The sequence below is a fragment of the Aphelocoma coerulescens genome, chromosome 1A (assembly GCF_041296385.1).
Source record: "Aphelocoma coerulescens isolate FSJ_1873_10779 chromosome 1A, UR_Acoe_1.0, whole genome shotgun sequence".
NCBI classification, from domain to species: domain Eukaryota; kingdom Metazoa; phylum Chordata; class Aves; order Passeriformes; family Corvidae; genus Aphelocoma; species Aphelocoma coerulescens.
The window spans coordinates 62,398,500-62,416,796 of NC_091014.1; the positions used below are offsets into that span (position 1 = coordinate 62,398,500).

At 38.9% G+C, this 18,297-nt stretch overlaps 1 long non-coding RNA gene across 7 annotated transcripts in view; it reads left to right on the forward strand.

The window, feature by feature from the left end:
* LOC138104199 (uncharacterized) overlaps window positions 1-18,297 on the forward strand; it is a 59,819-nt gene that overhangs the window by 14,608 nt on the left and 26,914 nt on the right. Inside the window, exon 3 of one of the 7 annotated variants that reach the window (XR_011147986.1) lies at window positions 18,054-18,169. The exons of the other annotated variants lie outside the window; for them this stretch is intronic. This is a non-coding gene — a long non-coding RNA (uncharacterized lncRNA). The remainder of the gene's footprint in view (window positions 1-18,053; window positions 18,170-18,297) is intronic. 7 annotated transcript variants of the gene reach the window in all.

Sequence of the window (18,297 nt, forward strand, 5' to 3'; positions counted from 1 at the left end):
TGCTCCTCCTCTGGCTCATTGGAGAAACAGGGGAAGTCAGTGCTCTTTGTCTGCAGCCAAGCCCTGTCTGTTCTCATTCAGGGTGGACACGGTAGGACTGACTGACCTGTTCACCCTTCATTACCTCTACAGCTAAAGCAAACAGGTCTCTGAAATGAGTCAGTGCTTAGGAGGGTCTCAGAGGTTGATGCCACAGAGACACTGCTGTATTAACCTTTATGATCACTGCATAGCTCTGACACTCCTCACAAATCCAGTAGAAATAACTGAAACTCACACAAAGGTCTCCTGGAGAAAGAAAGAAAATCCAATGACATTCCTGTTGAACAAGAAAATGATGTCCTCTTTGGTGAGGAGACAAATCTTATGTGCATTCTCTTCTAGGCCAGGGAGAAAGTAAAGGGGTGATCCCTTAATGATGTCATTTCTTTGCCCTCTGCACAGCCTTTAGATGGCTGTGACTGGGAAGGTGAGATCTGGTGGAGAAATTACATTTTGAGGCAGCTTGGGGCAAAACCACATAATGTTATTCATTGTGTCCTAGGAACCTGGTACATTTTTTAATACTGAAGAAAATTCCAGCATGTTGGCTGGATTTTTTTTTTCCTTCTCCAAATCACAGCAAAAGTTAAGAAAAAAAGTGCAACAGAACATTCAAACAGAAAAGGGGTTGAATTTACTTGCAGACTGATGTTAATCCAGCTGAAAAGATGCAGCCCTTCTGCCAAGTTTGCCTCGACTCTTGTGCTCCTTTTCTTGCTCCTTCATGCTCTGTGGTTTGTTCATGATGCAACCCTATCAGGAACTGGAAACAGAATGATTTCCTTATCTTCCTCTGGTGAAAATATTCAAATTATATTATTTTTCTAACAGGAATTTGTTTAAACTTACAAAGTTATTTCTGATGAAAATATTTTCAGTGTGGTCTTCCATGCAGTCCTAATTTGAGCCTGTTCAAACAGATTCATTTGGATGGCAAAGAATCAGACCACAACTTCAGCGCTGTATATATAAAGTGTATTCTTTCTTTGGCAAGCACAGTGCCCTTTCCACAATGAAATCAGAGTGTTTTAGTTTGGTGCCAGAGACAAGCCAGTTAGTTGTGTTTATCCAGCATAAGAGAATGAAGATTGGTTTTGCTCCCAAAGCCAGTTACAGGCTTGATGTGAGCATGGTGAGTGACCAGCACATGGGAGAGTGTGGCTCTTTGTCCCATGGCTGAAACCACAGCCTCATTACTGCTTCATTCTAGTAGCCACTTAGAAATTTGTGTTTGTTTGGTCTGCTTACAAGCACAAATTGCTGCTTTTCAGCCTCACAAATACTGAAATGGCAAGTTTTGCTGATGTTTGCTCCAAGGTTTTGGTCTGTCCCTTAGCGGTGTTTGGGCTCTGCCACTTGCTGCTTTGCATGATGCCTTTAACTGTGGGTCAGCAGCAAACATGGGCAGACTAGAATCATGCTTAACTCCTACTATCAAACTACACTTGATGTTGACTAAACAAACCTTGGGGAAGGAAGAACTATAGAGAAGTCACTGTGAAGACAAGGGATCTGCTTGTGGGAGTAATCCAAAAGCCCTGCAGAATTGCTACGCTCGTAAGACTGTCTTAGGTCTGACTATTATTGAACCCTAGGTTTTAAAATATTATTTCTGTGACACAAAAGCTGATTTTTTTTTTAATTAGATTTTTAGTAAATGGAAATTCTGAAAAGATCTTGAAGCATTTTGCTGTTACATGTATCTGCATAGCTTGATTCTCATTTTGCTCATGTTTCTTCTGCTTCGTCTTTGAGGAAAAGCAAAGGCACCCATTTTTGGCACGAATTTACATTCTAAAGACAGTCAATTTGCACAACACTGATATTGCCTTGTGCTCTTCCCACTTCAATGCACCCAAAGGAAATATCTAACTGCAAAGAAAAGTGATATTTTTCTTTCTCAGGCTTTAAAGTTGCAGAGCAATTGTCAGCCTGGCACAATGATTAACACACTGACTTTCTTTTAAACCTGAAAGAAGGTAGTGTTTGTCTCCTATATTTTGCTTTGCTAAAACTGAAGTTTCCAGTAATGAAGGCTGTCCCCTAAAAGGCTTTACCAGTACAAAAAGGGAGCCCTAGATAAAATGTTTCCTGAGAACCAGGTGTTACCACCTTTTCTGAAAGAGAAAAATTACTTCATTAGTACAAAAATTTCAGTCTCTTAAGGTAGCCTATGTCACCAACACCTTCAATTCCAATAGGATAAGTCTTTTCCAACACAACCTTAGTTTATATGTCCTGCTTCCTGTTAAATTATCTGTCATTTCACCAGTAGCGATCCAATTACCAAGAGTCTGCTAAGAGCTCAACATTCACACTTATCCAAGTTCTGTCCTGCAGACAAATAATTCTTCTTCTGTCTTCTAATGAGTATGTCATTCATGTGTGCAAGCATTGCTATTATCACCTTCCCAATGACCAGAAGAATGTTAATGAAAATGTCTTAGGTGGCAGGAGCTTGTCAACTATTTTGATTACCATGAGAGGAAAACTAGTCTGGGCCTGGTTAATAACTGCATAACTTTGTACTGGCAACACTGCTTTCTTGTATTCAGTCTGAAAAGGCAGACTGTAGCCTGCTGTTTGTGTTGAGCTGCACTGGAGAAACACGTCAGGTTTCAGCAGGGTCTTTTGGGTTGTTTATAGTCTCCTGCTGATGAGATGAGACAATATAGATTTTAAAAAATCCATTTATCTTTGTATACCTTGAGGGTAATAAGTAATATCTCATTAAAAAAAAATTAAATTGCTTTAAAAAAAGTAAAAGAGAAAGGCATCCTTTGGAATTAACATTGTAATTAACTATAACTAAATAGGAAAGGTTGTCAGGACACGTAACAGATGTTCCTTACTTTTATGTCACCTCAGCTTGTAGCACTGCTGATGTGTGTCATGCTGGAGAGATTAGAGAGTCTGTTCTGAAACTCAACCTGAGGAGAAAGAGGAGAATAGTTTGGATGTACATATTTGCTCAATATTTGATCAATATCTTCTCTTTACCAACTGTTCTTCAAAAAACACAGAAACTATTGTTCCTTTATAGCTGTGCTAACTGCTTGGCAGGTATGAGTAAAATATTTTACATGCTGTTATACTTCTTTGGCCCATCCTGCCCCTTTGAGTGGTGAAACTTTCTGAATTCTGTAGAAGGACTTTATTGCTTGGAGTGAAATTTTCTCACTTTTGGAGAAACAGAATAAGTTGCATTTGTCTTTCCTCCATTGTCTCTCTCCCATTGTACTCCACAGACAATAGCGGGGGGGGAGTGTTAACAGCATGCATGGGAACAGTCTCATTATTTGTGAACTGATTGTGTGGAAAACATCTGTTTTCTGCCCAGCTTCACTTGTTTGCACACATTCACTGCTTCCAATGATGCAGTGCAGAGGAGAAAAAGGAAAACAAAACATAGCAAATCTGCCATGCTTGTTGGTTGTCCCCATGTCTCTCAGCCCCACTTGTTCAGTAGCTTTCAGTTCAGCAACAAGTGATGATGAGCCGCTGAACCAAGTGTATTAGCTGAACTCAAGTCAGTACTGGAATGGCATCTAGAGAGTTTTCATTTGTGTATGCAGAATAGTAAGCTTGGTCTTTGCCTTTTCCACTGCACTGTGGACCACTGGAGTCCTTGGTCCCAGTGTGCAATTTTGAGTGCTCTGCTTACTGTTTGCTGCTGGACATAACCATATGATGACATAAAAACGAGTGATAGATGACAAACAGCACTACTCAGCTGTATCCCAAGACTAGAAACAGGGCTACCAAGCAGGGGAAACATTCCTTGTATTTAAATAGATCTTTACCTTTATCAAACTTTAAACCTGTTGCCACTTCTATCTCCCCCTTTGCAACTGAAGCTGTAGAGGAAGTTTCCATAGGGTTGATATTTGACAAAGGAAAGGAAGCCAATAACGTTATGCTTCCTACCTGTTTCCAGTCACCTGCTTTTCTTCACTGCTGGATTCTATTTCTCCTTGTAGAGCAACCTTTTCTCTTTCAAACTGGGATGCTGATGGGTCTCACCTATTCAGTTCAGCAAGGACCCCTTTTGTCATTGGGTGATCTTTTTTTACACTTGACATCCTCACTGCAGCCTTGAACTTGAATCTGTAGTTGTTGTTTTCTCTGAATAATACTGAGTTCTGCTGGATGGCCTGTACATGCCTGTACATTATTTTTGCAGTACAGTTTGACTCAGCATGAGCCTGTTTTGATGTTTTCTCAGAAGGTCCCAAGCAAGACCAGGGATTCAGCTGTATATATCCAGTTGTACAGCAAGAGAAAATACTGACGAGAACCAACAGGGCAGGAATGGGTTCTTACCTCACTGGGCTAATCCTTTCACAAGCTTTATTCTATTCATGCCCTCCAAGACTCTTTTATGTGGTAGCTCATGGCCTCTTCCATATTGAGATGAAATTCTGTGGCTCTAAGGCCCTGCTATCTGTTCATTATGAATACACTTCCTAGAGCTGGCTTTTCAAAAATGTCTTAGTGAAAACAAGTGCCTGTACATATTCTGGTATTGCTAATGGACCCAACATTTTTCTCATTTATTCCCTTAAGAAAGCTTCTTTTTCTTCCCATGGCAACTTTCGTAAGGTTGGATAAAGAGCAGCCCTTAAAGTGTTCCAAAATTTTATCTTTACTCAGCCCCACACTGATATAATTCAGTCCCATAAAGAGGTACTTGCAGAAATCCCACAGGGTAATTCTGCCCTAAGCTTTCAATCTTCAGTGTAGACCCTGGACTCCATAAAACATTCACAATTGGGAAGGGGGCCAGGCTATATGAAGATAGACACACCCTGAAGTTGGTTCAGATTATTCCTTGTTGACCTAACTTTTGTCTCCTCTAACAGGGTGTTTTCCGACTGAAATGAGAGTTTATGTTTTATAAACTGTCCCATGATCAAAAAAACCTCAAAAATTCTGTTGGTAACACCAGTCTCAAAACCAGATGTTCATCTGCATGATTTTCCTGTTTCTTGCCCCATCATTCCCTGCAACTGGTAGTACAGAAGGGGACACAAATGGTGTTTCATATCCCTTGACCTGTTGTCCCAAGGCTCTTAGGATGGCTTAATACTAAAGGCTCTTTAAGACACAAACACTTGGAAAGCTTAAGCTGGCTTTGCTCAAGGAGGATAGGATTGTGTGGACCCTAGAAAATGACTCTGACTGAACACAGAGGAAAAATATTGAGGACATCCTCTTCAATTTTTTAAAAAATAATTTCTGTTATCCCTCAGGAAGGGTTCTCTCACAATCCTCACCTTTTGTAGGGGGTCATGTTAAAGAGTATGGCTTCTTCTTTAGAACAAATACTAAACTGGAAGTGGAGGAATTCCTCTTCCTCCTCCATCCCCAAAAATAAAGACTGATCATCTACTCCTTCAGTTCTACCGTCAATGTTGTCTTCTTTTATCACCTAGAAATAATCTGTGTTCAATGCCAATTCAATAAGCTTGTTAAAAAAAGAATCTGTCTTTTAAAGTATTGGTTATTCTTGCCATGGCCAAGGGCAGCAGTCCAGCAACCATAAAAAAAATCTTAAAAGAGAAAAAAAGTGCACAAAAGACACCACTACCAGACAACCTGCTCTTTGCAAACTTTATTTTGTTAATGTTGGGTGAAAAATAGAAGGAAGAGAGGACACTTATTTCACCCACCTGAACACACAGACTCACTGTATGGGAGACCCCCCAGACCCTGTAAACAATATGGCCACATTATTCTACAGGAACAATATCAGTAAACATCCTGGCAAAAGTCATTCTGTAGTTCAGGATGCTTACTGCAACTTTTCCCTTTCTATTGGCATTTGCTAGGCTGAGCTCCTTCCCTTACTATTATCTTCTCACTTCTCATTTTCTCCACTCTTCAGTGCCACATAAGTTACCATTCTGCAAAGACTGGAATTACTTCATGGTTCTCACAGGACAGTACAGCTTGCCAGCTTTTGCCTCAATGTCCTTCTTCTATTGTTTGTCTTATACAATGCAGGCAAACCACAGTGTCAAAGACAATTGTATTGCAGAACAAATAGTGTTCTTGTGTTGGAGAAGGCAATGATCTGGGTTTTTTTTCTTTCTTGGACACAAAGTATTTGGCTTTGTTGACCTTTCTATTTAGAATTTGGATTAGTACCCATAAAGGAGTACCCTTGAGCTCTTTTTACTTAATTATAGCTCACAGCCCCTGAAAGTAATTTTACTTGGATTTCTGCAATCATGACAAGCAGCTCTTGCACGGTGTTTTTCTTGCATAGATCTCAAAGTACTTGATGCAGGATGTTAAGGTCATTCTGCAGATGTAAAATCCAAGAACTGAGGAGATGGAGGGAGTTGCCGAAGTTCATCCAGAGTTTGAATAGGAAAAAAAACAAACAAAAATGACATAGAAGAATATTAGTTCTCAGTAGTCCTGGCATTGCAACATAACTATCTTGAAGGAAAAATACAGTTTCCAGTACAGGGGGCAAGCAGAAAGATCCTAAATACAAAGGAATTAAAAGCAACCATCAGAATGTTTTTCAAACTATAAAATGTGTCTCTCTTTTCTTTTAATTATTTCCACAGGAAAAGATGTTCTGGTACAGAACCAATTCTCTCTATCCTCACAACTTTTTATAATAATGCTGTGGATCCAGACTTTTTATCTTCTCTCTCTTTCAGCATGAGTCTTTGGTTCTGGAACATGCTCTATTTAAGTCAATGTGTAGATGAACTACTCAGGGAAGCACAATAGAAGATGATAAATTCAATGGAGAAGGTGAAGTGGCTTTGGCCACTAGAAGAAAGGGACGAACATTTGAATTACCCCTCAAAACCCTGAAATCTGGCCATTAAAAATGTGGTCTCCAAACTCCATGGTGCAACACAAGTCATATGTATATTTTCAGCACAGTTTGAGTAGCTTGGCTGAAGTAGAAATTATTTCTGGCTATTAACAAAAAGCAGGTAACACCAGCTTTCCATTTTAAAGGATTTATACAGCAATGATACAGACCTTAGCATTTTTAAACTGCCTAACAATTTTTAACTTGGATGGGACTCCCACAGCTAGCTGAATATATCTCTCCACTGTCATTTATACCAGCCTTAGGACAGCTAGCATTTTCTAGATGAGTAGCCAGATTACACAAAGTGGGTTTAGATCCAAAGATTCCTCACAATGTTACAAGTAGTATAAATGATGAACAGCTGCATTAAAAGTTTCCCATCTTTGTTGTCCAGGTCAGTCTATGACCTTCATGGTATACTTCAATGAGACATTAGTAGTTTAGCATTCACATCAAAATCATGATATTACCTGATACATTAAGAAATCTTACTGAAAAAAAAAGGTGAAAAAACTTCATTAGCTGACAAATGGATGTGTCTTCTCATTAAGGTCAGAAGACACAGGCTTCTATAACCCTCGGTGTGTTAGGATTTCACAGGAAAAATATTAAAACCAAACAGCACTCTTTAGATCCCCTACTGTCCATCCTCCAAACACAGCAGGCCACTTTGAAAGAAGGAAACTGGGGACTCTATCTCAATACTTGTTTTCTTCTCTCATACATTTTCTAGTCACAACCCAAGTGTTTTATCATCCATTTCTGTTATGTTGAAATCAAAGGTTGATCCAGATAGATGGCTTTCAGCATGTCCACGTGCTTTTGCAGCACACTTTGATCGTTGGGAGCAACAGAAAAGGCATGATAGCCTCCAACTGCAGACATGGATCAGTCTGTGGGAGGGACAGGTTCTGCACCCAAGTCATCAGAAATCATCTGAAAGTGGGGCATCTACCTCCTGTTGGCTCCCTTTAAAAACTGTAGCTTGACTCTGTCCTCGACTTTGTTGCTTCTGTTTTAAAAGGAAGTATTGCCTCACCCTGATTGTTTGCTTAGGTGATACCTTCAGTGGGGTCAAAGGCCATCTTTTGCTATGCAATTTGAGTTACATTCTTAAATAAGAATCTCTTATTGCAACCATATTGTAAATCTCTCTGATAACAGCAGAAATATTCTCTGCAGTCTTGAACACAATGTTGCCTGTGACCCTTTAGCCTCAATGCTAAAAGCAAACTTCCCCTAAATTATTGCTACATTTCAAATGCCATTCCCTTTTTTTCCCTGAGGAATACAGATTTTGAAGAAATAGTTGCTTCGAGTATGAATAATCACAGCTAAGAAACTTTCAGTGTGCTCTTAATTTGCAGATGAGAAGCACTGATTTGGCTCTAACAGAATGGTTACATGCTCCACAGAGACATCAAGTACAGAGATGTCACGTGGCCTCTTCATTTAATGGAATGACAGTGAGAGGGAAAGAAAGCACTTGAGGGATTAACGCAATCATTACTTTCAAGATGCTTCTGTTTGAAGGAACCTTGAAGAAGTTTCCATCATTCTGCACTGATTAATTCATTGGAAACAACCTAAAGCAAAGACTGGAAGGGCTCACTGACCATCTGAGAATGGTACAGGTCCAGAAAGGCACAAAAGTTATTCACGGAGCATTTTTGTTGAAACTTTTCACACTTAGCTGTCAGTACCAACATTCATATCCTTGCCACCTGGACTGAAAAATCTTCTCTATGAGTCTTGCTTTAGCTATAGCTCATAAATCAAGTCACTAAATTCAGCTAGTTCTTTCACTGCAACACACCTGAAAGCACATCCCTCTTCAGGTCCCACTGAAATAATCTCTCATATATCTTTCATCACAGTTACTTCTACCTAGTCCTCCTAATCCCCACAGTAGACAAGAGTGACAGCAAATCCCACAAAGCACTTTCTGTTTGTATCAGCTTATACCTAATTCAGCTCCAAAAACAATTTAGAATCTTGACAGAGAAAAGCCTGAAACCAAACATGTGAGCTTCACAACCCAGCAAGGTCCAGGTACCATGTTTAAAAGGGAAGAAAGCCTTTCAGGAGCTTTTTGAGGGTAGGGCTGGGTCTATGAAGGTGATGCCCTATTATTGATGTAAGAAGGGTTTTTACACTGAAGCTCTAGGGAGGGTACAGGAAGGTTATGGAAATCATCATCAGTAGTCAGGGAAAGATGGAAGTGCCCTGCTGTTAAGTGGAATAATGTTTTGAGACATTAAAGTATAAGGAGTGGCTTCTCTTTCTAAATAGCTTTCAGTCTATCACCAAAGTGATGGCTGCTAAATTTTTGGAAATCCTTCCTAGGCAAACTATTACCATGCTACTGCTTCCTTCTGAATTTAGCAACAAATTAATTTGCTCCATCTCCACTTGCAGCTCTCTGAGCATAACTTCTGCATGAATCTCCACTCTCCTTTCTCATCAAACTGGTAGTTCTTGCAGTATTGCTTTTCTATCTCATTACCCTCCCCTTTCTCTTTATTTTCTCTGCATTTCCATCTCTATATTTAATGATCTCTCAGTTCACCCCATTGGAAAATCTTACCTCTATCCTTATAACATCTAACTAACATTCAAATGTTAGTTCACACTACTTGGTTAGGCAAGGAACATGTCTTGTAGTGCATCGTATTTTGGTAAATTAGCATCTCAGTGTTCATACATCACCACTGAAAAATTACTTGAAGAGCTTCACTGTCTCTGAGCCTGCATTTTTTCTTATGCTGGATTATTAAGGAAAGGAGCCAGGTATCTAATGTAATTTTATGTAAGAATTTGGATGTCAAAATGAACTCATGCACTGGGATAGATTCTTACTGTCTTCACATCCTTAAGATAGTCACAGTAATGATTGTTCTGTATGAAAGGAGAGGTGCTTAGGGAAAGCACAAATAGGAAACTGAGGACAGGACTTGAGACTTTACTCTCATATTTTCATTTTTTCAGGATTTTATTTAGCAAACAGATCCTAAGAGCAAATACCCAAACCTAAAACTCTGCTTACTTTTAAATGCTCAGTATTGATTATGAGGGTGAAGCTGTCAAGATGACTACAAAGAATATTATAGTATGTATTCTCTAGATTACTATGATAACACTCTCTCTTAACATTTGTAATGGACTTTCACAGATGAAAACTGACTATATTATGTGTGAGAGTTACCACATTTGATGAACGACAGGGGCCACAGGTACCTGGACATGAACGTTGTTATGGCTGCTCAAGTGCAAAATGTAAAGATTCTTGCCATATTTGGAAGTCAGAAACAATTATTTCTCTGTAATACAGACCTGTGTAAGTTGTGGTTATGCAGAATGATTCATATTTTCCTTGTGCTTGTCAGAAGTTAATGCATCAAAAGTGTTTTCCTTGTTCTACAGAAGCTATCTGGACAAATACATAGATAGAGTCTGATATTATTTAGGTACCCCATGTAATTTTAGCCATAAACTGAAGCAAATATTCCTTTAAAGAAGAAAAAACACTCCCAGATTTGAAGCTTACTTGTTATCTAAGAGGCACAGAAACTTTCTTCAGAACAGTAATAAAGATGGAAATGCCACTTACTGATCTAGGTTTCCTCTTTCTCATTTTTTTCTAGTATAGGCTGTGCACTAAATGTTCACATTTTCTGTGCATGTGTGACCAGGATACTCACTAAAATGGTTTTATGAGAATGAATATTGAGTCTGGCAGTATGGAGAACAAGGCAGACTGACTAAAAGCAATGACACACAGGCAATTCTGAGTTCAGAAATACACTTTATCTCCTTCTGTTTCTAGCTCCCTGGGTTTTTCATGAGAGAATTTCTTTTGCATAATGCACACTGTGTTCTTCTTTCCCTGTCTCCTCCCTGTGGAGTCAGGTCAACATTATAATTTCAGTCTCCCTGAAGTTTTTTATGACTTCTGCTATCACTAGATGAAATATTTGCTCTCTGCATTCTTGTCACGTCTTGCAAGGAAGCACTAAGGCTGGAATTTAGCAGCCCTGTAGAGGGAGTGTAATTCCCAGACAATGTTCTACAAATTGACAATTTCCCTGTGCCTTTATAGTGTGTAACCATCAGTAGCTGTTGTCTTTCCCCCACTTTATTTTGTTTCTTACCTGAGTGCACACAGGGTTGCCACCGTGGGCTGACAACTTTACAAGATGAAAGTGCCACCAAGCACTTGAAGCTTCCAGCCCTTTTGCCCAACAAACACTAAGAGACTTGCACTGATGACATTTTTGGATTTTTGAGAACAATCAAGGCCCTGCCATGCTGATTGATCCCTTGTGTTCTAGATGTTAGTCTCCTGTCTACATTGCATAGAAATTATGCAAGCAATGAAAGGTCATGGACTATGAATAAGGCTTACTTAAAAGAGTAGGAAATAAATGAAGAAGTTGATAATTTTCATGAAATCTGTGTAGATTGCAACTATTTTTAAGACTGAAGAATTCTGCCTTCTAAAGGGTCCACTCCAGGAAGGGAGGAGTTTTATCTAAGATCCTAAAAACAAAACAATGTAAAGAAAAGATCCACGTGTAATTACCAGAATAAAATGAAATTATCATGTCCTTTCAGGTGTGCTGTAAAACACTTTGCTGTCTGAAGGCTTGAGCTATAGTATCCTCCTTTTCCTTGTGCAAAGATTGCAGTTTTGTGTTAGAGACATTAACAGCTCTCCCAAAGCCTTCATAACTATCAATAGTAGACAGGGAGAGGTTATGAAATGCTTCACATTAATTTTTTTTTATTCTAAGACACTCATGAGGCCTGTAGACATTTTGAAGTATTAAAATAAAGCATCTATCTCCATTAAGGGATTAACAATAACATGCTCTGTGTTTTATAAACATTTATTGTCTACAAGAGAGACAGATATGCATACATTGAAGTTACAGGGGTACAGAGCTGTGGAAAGAAATTGGTGTAATTGAATGAGGTTCTTCATTAAGGGAAACTGATTAGTTTATGGCTATCATTTTGCCAACTCATCCCAGTAGTCTCCTCACAGAGAAGTGGACAGTTAAAACACAACTTCTCCATCTGCTTCTCTTGATTGGAAAGAATAAGCTCCTGGTTTTCTTCCCTCACTTCTCAGGTTTCCATCTTTCTCCTTTTTTCCCCAGCTCATTTCCCATCTCGTGTTCATTTCTCTCACGTCATGCCCTTTCCCTCTCATTTTGTGTTTTGCATAAAGTATGCATTTCTCCTTGTTTTCCTGAGATTAATTTTTGTTCATAGTTTCCAAGGATCTCTGTGGTATCCTAGACCATCACCACCATCAAACTGAATGCCTTTGTTATTTATAAATGAAGAATCTCTGAAGCCTATAAAAGGAGCTAGTGAATGTGGCCAGAGTTTTCTTTTTCCTAGGTAGTTATCTCATGTTTGTATTTTACCTAGTCAAGCAGGTGACTACTGGAAATATCTAGCTGAATTACTGTATGAGAACAAAATACAAAAAATTGTTTTCTCATTAGATTAGGAAAAAAAAGTGATAAAACACTTGAAACAAAAATAAAAGTATGAAAAAAAGGGAAAACACAAAACCAAAGAGCAGTTACATCAAAAGAGAAATGTCCTGCTCAAATTGTGTCCTACTTGCTTAGGTAAGGGGTTGTTTAAACACATGTAGCTCTGTGTTTCTCTAACAAACTACAAAGAATTTGGATCATGGCTGGTATTTCCAACAGTAGGTGCTGACACAGTTTTAGACACAAATGACAACATCCAAGCATGGCCCATGTCACAGTGAAAGGAAGGAAAGACTAAACTAAACTACAGATTTGAACAAAGTTAATGAATTCCCTTCTCAAATTTCATATCCTCAGTGTCTTTTTCACAAAATGACTGTTGATCAATAGATACTCATGGCAAGCTTTTGAAAAATACTTACATTATTATGCAATTCTCAAATATAGAATAGTTGTGAAATGAATAGCGGTAATGTTCACTAAATGCAACCAATATAAATTATATACATTTAAATTTATTTGGTATTTTTATTTCAATTTATTAATGCTATTCTAGACCCTTAAGGGACTGTGTGAAACAGCTTTATCTTTTCTTCCCTGTATTTCTTGCTATTTATTTTGCAATGGGAGTGAAAAAAATAATTCCTTTGAAATGCAGGACCAAAGTTTTGGTTTATTTTCATGTTTTCCATTTTTCCCTTGTAATCTAAACCAAGTTACTCTCTAGCCTTTCATTTCAACAATCTGTCTTTAAATGGTAAAGTAAGGAGACTTCTTTTAGCCATCTTTTTTCCTGTCTTGTCTATTTTAGTTTAAAGTATTTGAAGGCCAGAATTCTCTTTTTCTTTCCCAAATATTGCTTAGTCCAGAGATGCCTGATGCCTGAGACTAACTGGTGTCACACAAAGGTGTTGCAAGACAAACAACCCACAATCTCACAACTTTTGGTAATAATTCCATATAATTTATAACATGCCTTTCTTGGGTGGTTTTTGTTCCTTATCAAATTCAGAGCTGTTCAGTGTGCTGAGAGTAATTTCTCTGTAGAAAGCTGTGGAAGGCTCTGTAGGGAAAGGCAGTGTTAATTTCTTTTTTTTTTTTAGCTCAGTTTTCTGCGTTTGGGACTCAGCATATGCAAAAGCACCTAATGAATCCTTTATAGTGGATATCTACTCATCAATAGGCAGTTTTGCTCTTGCTGAGTCCAAATGGAAAATGATGCAGCAGAAAAATTTGCTAGGCTAAAACTTGAAGTCCTTGGTTGTTCTCACCTTTATTTAATCACATCTCCAAATAAGCCGGATGAACCGCAGGATTCATCTTCCTACGTTTCTCTTATTGTTGAGTTTATCTGGGAGGTTATTTCATTCTCTTACCCAGAAAAAAAGAAAGAGGCTGCTATCAAATAAATATGACCCATCCAAATGAGCTGCAGTAAATTTTTAAAATGTTGACAACCACATTACACCAACAACTTCCATATTTTGGCCCTTGGTAAGAGACTTCAACAGACATTAAAGAAAAAAAAGCTTTTCCTGAGCCCAGCCTCAATATATTTCTGAAGCAGATAATTTTCATTAGATTACAAAAAAAAATGGGAAGGAACATGCAGAAGGATGAGACAGGTCAAATTCTCCTCTGATCAGCCAAGGGTTTAGAAGAAAGGGTTAAGCATTGCTGCCCATCTTTCCACCCTCTTCATAAAAACTCAGATTAAAAGTTGCAAGCCCTTACTTTTCATGAGCTTCCTTTAGTTTCTCTGGGACTTAGAAGGGCTTTTTCCAAAACAGGAAGATTTTGAAAACCTTTTAGTTGGAGATTGAGTTGACAATATGAAATTTTCTTCATGTTCCTTTGCAAAGGAGCCCTGTGAGGAAAACAATTCTTCAGAGCTTAGAAGTTCTATATCACACTGTTTCTTCATGTGTTTCAGAAAACTTCTGTTCTCATTCTTCAGTTAGGGCAGTCCTGTGTTTCCTTCAGAGAGGAATAAAGACAATTTGAAATATTTCTTCTTTTTATTTTTGTCCCACCACCATCTGCCACCTTGTCCCTCTGAGTGTGGGACATACAGGATTACTGAAGCTTTATTGTACCAGGCAAAATATGAGAGGATAAGAGGAAAGAAAATTTGAGTGAGACATGAAGATGATGAACCTGAATTTCAGCAGAGACTGAGACACCTCTGACTCCAGTGGCAGACAATGACCTCCAGGCCGTTAAATTGAGTGGGATAAAAGCACTACCAAAGCCACTTGTTTCCCTACAGATGTGAACTATTCCCACAAAATTCCTGAGATCCAGGCAGAGAACGTGAATTCCCTCATCTGTGTTTGCTAGTTATTAAATGAGAGAATTTTGAGTATAATAGGAGTGGGTATTTTGAGCTGGTCCATTCCAGTCCTGAGGAGAATGAAGAAACAGCAGCTCTCTAGTGCACATCTCCACTGGAAACAGATACTCTTCCATATCTCCATTGAATCTTCCCAGAGCAGTGTCTTTTGAGCATCTTTCCAAACCCTGCCTCAGGTACCTGTTTATGGTTCATTTCAAGAATACGTGACCTTATGAAAAGCCTGCTATTCAAACATGGGCACATAATTAAAACCTCCAAATTTTGCATTTGTACATTCAAACCTGTCACCAAAGGCGCTAGCAGCTGCTCCTGCAAATAAAAAGAACAGTCGTGCATTTTAGCACAGCACCTGTCTCTGGCAAAGGTATCTTTGCTATGCTAAGGAGAATTATTACAGATAAGCAGAGAGTGTATTTGTGGTTTGGAATTGGCTTGTCTATTTCCACCTGTCTCTAATACAAAAATAAAAATCTCCCCTGTAATTTCTGAGTTAAAAGTCGTGGTGACCCTGGCAAATATACTCAGAAACTCAACTCTTTGGGCTGAATTTAAAACTTTTTCTCAGTTTGGGATTCGACAGTAGGAAATACCTTCTTAAAGGAAAGGCTGTTAACCTTAAAAATCTCTATCCCATCAGCAGTTAACTTTTCTGTACAATGAATCATTACACTCCCCACAGTCCAAAGGGCCCCAGTGCAACCAGCTCTCCTGGGCAAGAAAATGAGGGCTTAAAAAATCTAAATGATCCTCCCAAACACAGGTTGCTCGTCATTGACTATCTTTGGGGTATTTAGAAGTGAAACCTCTCTTCCTCCTCTGTCAATCTTCCCCTCTCAAGTTTTCCTCCATTCTAAGCTTATGCCATGTTTCCAGTCATAACATCAGCTCAGCCTGTGGCACAGATTTGCTCCAGATGAGAACACACAGTCAGGTTTGTGCCCAACTACCCCAGCACTGACAGAAGCAGAACCTGACTTTCTGCTCCTATGTCAGCTGTGGGAAGAAAGACAAGACTTAACTGGGCATAAAGTCTGGTCATGTAGGGTAGACCTGTGTTTAGCAAACAGGAGTCTTGATGGGATATATAAATATAGATGATATAGATAGATGATATAAATAGAGATATATTAGATAGAGATAGATATAGATAGATATAAATATGTCTGGCCTTGTTTTGTTTGGATTTTTTGGTTCTTATTTTAAATATAAATCCATTCCATAATCTGGTTTGCATATAAACACAAAAAAAATTGTGTTGGTACAACTGTGACATGAAGGCAGGAACAGCTGGGAATGCCCAATGCTGGGATTTCTTCACATGTCTCTGGAGTATGGGTTTATGACCTCAGTCTCTGTCACCTGTAAAAAGTGACAAAGAAGGAGCAATCTCTGGCTAGTTTCCCTCCTCGTTTAATTTTTTTTTCTTCTTCCACAGCAGTCTTTCTGCCTGTATTTTAACACACTGACAAACTCCTTAGTTTCTTCTATTGAGTGGGATAATTAACACAGGTGTGTTAATTGTGCAGGTGAAACCTTATAGATCACAGTAAATACATTTACATGACGAATGTATTACTTATGCTTTTATATTCCCATGCAACATGGGCATTTCAATACCATCTTCTGTTTCAGGGTAACAGTACACAATGCAGTCAAGGTGGAAATTAATGTATAGCAATGGACAACTTTGTGCCTACAATTTCCATGAGGATTGGTAGGTAAGGGAGAGAAATCTGATATTGGTACAGGTGGTGTTAGTAACTAAAGCTAAAGTGTGCCCTAAATAATTGTCTCAGTATGTTTCTCCAAGGCTGTAGGCTAGACAGGGATATGACTATAGCTGACTGAATATATTTGGTAAAGTGAGGAAAAATAGAAAATAATTTCCAGGCTTAGCCTAAAAATCTTACAATTGTTTTGACACACCAGAAAAGTTATGTGTCAGAGGTAGAGTAGTTTCCTGATGATTTGGCTGCTGCTTGAGTTCATTATGTCTTAACTTAGGGCTGAAGTGACCTGTTTCTCTGAGGAGTGAAAAAAAAAAGAAAAAACCCACAAAGAAATGTGATAAAGGAAGTGTTTTAGAGAAGAGTAAAGTGTTCTTTAAACACAATCCAAGTATTTTAAATCATCTATGATTCAGTATGACACATTATATAAATTACTAGTTTTTCTCTCTTGCTCATTACTGTCTGCCATTCCTCCCATGGTCTGAATTCCCATGCCTCCCTGCAGTTCCCAGAGAAGGCAAAACCTGATTTCAGCTGCACACTGCCATTTCCAAAGGTCTTGAGGAAAGGGTGCTGCTGGCAAGGTGATGTACTGCAGGTTTGCTGACCACTGTCCAGGTCTGTCTGGAACTCAATTAATTCATGAGCCACTAAGTAAATGGCTGCTTCCCTGTTTCTCTGAAGTATCAAGGCATTAGTGCAGTCTGCTTGGGACCCAAGCCATTTAAATAACACAGTCATTTAAACCCACACACTCATCATTTTCAGGGAGTTCAATCTCATGCCTTGCTCTTCTCATTAGAAAGAAGACAAATCATATTTGCCTCTTTTTTAAATTCCTTTTGTTTTTTCCCTCCTATTTATATTCCCCCATCCTTCCTTCTGGAAACCTTCCCAGAATAGCATCCCCTCTCCTTACCTGCCTTGCCTGGGGAAGCACCTCGCTGCCAGCTGTCTTCCCAGGGGAGGTGAGGCAGCCAGATTTATTGCAACAGGGCAACCTGAGCCATTCTCTTGTCTGGGCTGGGAGTGAACAGGAACAGCAAACCCTTTCACATCAGCTTGCCATGTCACCAACACATTTGAAACTTTCTGGTCACCCAATGTGCTATTTAGTCAGTGCAAGCATTTTGCTTGCCAAAAGACCAGAAAATTATATTTGGCAATTAAGATACCGATTGATGGACTATTGTCTATGCTAGGTACTTATGTGTCCTGTGTGACTATGTCCCCAACCCACAGGCTTTCACTCACCTATCTTCAAATGATGCCTCACAGCACACTAAAGAGACTCCAGAATTGGTTATTATTTATTAACTGTAATTTTTTTTTTTTTTTTTTTGCTATTGGAATGAAAAAGCTGAATACATGAGGAAGATCTGAGTATTCTGATAATATTACCAACTTCTCTTAAGGAAGAATGCAAGTTTTGCCCTTACCCTCTTCTGTCCTGTGTGTTGCACACTTCCTGCTTTACATGGTTTTGCCTGTGGGGTGATGAGTAGATACTTTGCCTGTTCAGGCTTTGCCTACAGCTTGCATCATGCTCACATTCCAAATATTTTCTGCAGTTCTTATCCTGGATAAGAAAAGGTGCCCGAAAAGGAATGAATATCTATTTGTTGGCTTGCTAATGCTGTACAGCCCAGTGGAGGATGACTTCTTTTCACTCCCTAAATTAAGTAAGGTACACGGCTTCTTTTTGTCTCATTTATTCCTTCTATACAATGAGAGGTGCTTGCCTTCTTTGTCTGGAACAAACAAGTTTCTTCTTTACATGGTCTTGGATGCTTTGATGCTTTCCTGGATCTTTTT